General features: G+C 34.8%; 1 long non-coding RNA gene across 1 annotated transcript; it reads left to right on the plus strand.

Annotated features, from left to right (window-relative positions):
* Positions 1–159: 159 nt before the first annotated feature.
* Positions 160–1,155, plus strand: LOC128250454 (uncharacterized). Its single transcript, XR_008266468.1, has 2 exons — positions 160–236; positions 453–1,155. It is a non-coding gene; the product is annotated as an uncharacterized LOC128250454 (long non-coding RNA).
* The last annotated feature ends 893 nt before the right edge of the window (positions 1,156–2,048 follow it).

Below are 2,048 nucleotides of genomic sequence, written 5' to 3' on the forward strand. Positions count from 1 at the left end.
ACACACACACACACACACACACACACACACACACACACACACACATATATATATATGGTGATTTTCCAGAGGAGTGAGATGTGATTATTATTATCATTATTATCATCATTATTATTATTATTATTATTATTACTATTATTATTATTATCATCATCTCCAGCTAGAACACAATCTACAGCAAGTATTAGAACCCTTTCGAATCCACGTTGAAGCAATCAGTTTTTCAAATAGTAAAGGTAAGTAAATAAATACTGGACGTTCTTGTAAGAAAATAATTATTTTGACATATTATGACAAATTCAAACAAAACAACTCTCCTTATTTTCCTCCCTCTCTTTTTCTCTCTTACTCTCTCATCTAACTTCACAAAAAAAGTAGGTCGGTAGGAACATACTATTGTACTCATATATAACTAATACTCAGATGTCTTTGTTTTTCTTTTCTGTTTTAAGGCCTGAAAATTCTCAGTATGTACTTCAATATAAACAGCCTGTTGCCATGGTTAGGACACCAACAGCAAGAACAGCAACAATATGTAGAAGAAGAAGAAGCAGAAGCAGAAGAGGAAGCTATTTATGGAGAGGACCAATCTTTGCAAGACTTCTTGGATCCGGATTATGACTTAAAGCATTCAGTTTTATGATGATCTTCATTCAAAAGTGTTTCTTTTGTTTAATTTTATTTACATTTTTTTATTTCAATGAATGTTCCTTCCGTTTACCTTTCAGTATTATCATTTCTTTCCTCCTCCTCCTCCTCTTCCTTCCTTCCTTCCTCTCTTACTTGTTCTCCCAATATCCCTTCTTTCCACTTTTCCTCCTCTCCCCCTTCAACTTCCCATTCTCTCACCTCACTCCTCCCCCTTTCCTTCCCTCCTCCTCCTCCTCATTCCTCCTTCCCTATCATTCTCTCTTCTCCCCCTCCCCTCCATAATTACTTATATTTCTCTATAATTATGGTTTTTCTCTGGGTTTTCCTTATTTCCATTTCACTGCAATTTTGGTTTTTGAAATGACTGCTTCAATTATGATTGTGAAAATGTTACCTCCCCCCCATATCAGATGTTGCTCCCCCCCCTTACATATCCCTATTCTTTGAGTAAATCCAGTTTCCTTCAGTAACTTTGAAAGTCAATAAAAGAAATTCATATTTTTATTCTTGCTGTTGTTATTGATGTTACGGAGTCGAAACTCATTCTAGCCAGGAAGAAGAGCAGTGTTAGGTGATGATGTTGATGATGTTGTTGTTGTTGTTGGTGGTGGTGGTGGTGGTGACCATATGGTCAAGAAGCAAACTTCTTTAAAACACAGCCATGACTGTACAGATAAGGTTTCAGTAAAATCAACCATTTCTTATCAGTATACCAGGAAAATTAACGGACGTTTGGCTGCTACTTCTAGCAGGTAAAAGTCCAGCATTGAGCTTCCCTTGTTGACTCAATAAAGTTTAAATTTAAAAAAAAAAAGACTAAGCCAGAGAAAAAAACCAAACACTTTTATTGTTAAACATAGGGAATACATTTCAAATGGTATAATAAGAGTTGTTTACTTTGAATAGAGCTTTCAGAAACCAGAAGACAACTTTTTTTTTTTAATTTTATCATAATTATAAAAATCACATCATGTATGTATGTGTAGCATATCTCTAGCTACATATATATGCGTTTGTTTTACTTTTGCAATTTTGGAAACAATATATATCTGTATATAACACAAAGTAGAATGGAGAATTACACATTTTTGGTTCATAATTTGCTTATGCACGTTTCAGATGAGCCACTGTTACATAATACAATGATGCCTTAATTCTTCACATTAATCAAATCATAGTCAACTGACAATAGTATTACATAGATCTAGAAAATCAGCATCAGCACATATTCCTGAGAGCTACCACTCCCATTGATTTAGTTAGCCAAACTGGGTCACCACTGAGTGCTTAGAAAGTATTTGCCTGCATTTCCCTATTCCTGTTCTTTCGTATTTTACACACACACACATGCATGCTATTTCAAATTTTGGCACAAGGCCAGCAATTTTAGGGAGAGG

The sequence above is a fragment of the Octopus bimaculoides genome, chromosome 21, assembly GCF_001194135.2.
Source record: "Octopus bimaculoides isolate UCB-OBI-ISO-001 chromosome 21, ASM119413v2, whole genome shotgun sequence".
Lineage (NCBI taxonomy): Eukaryota > Metazoa > Mollusca > Cephalopoda > Octopoda > Octopodidae > Octopus > Octopus bimaculoides.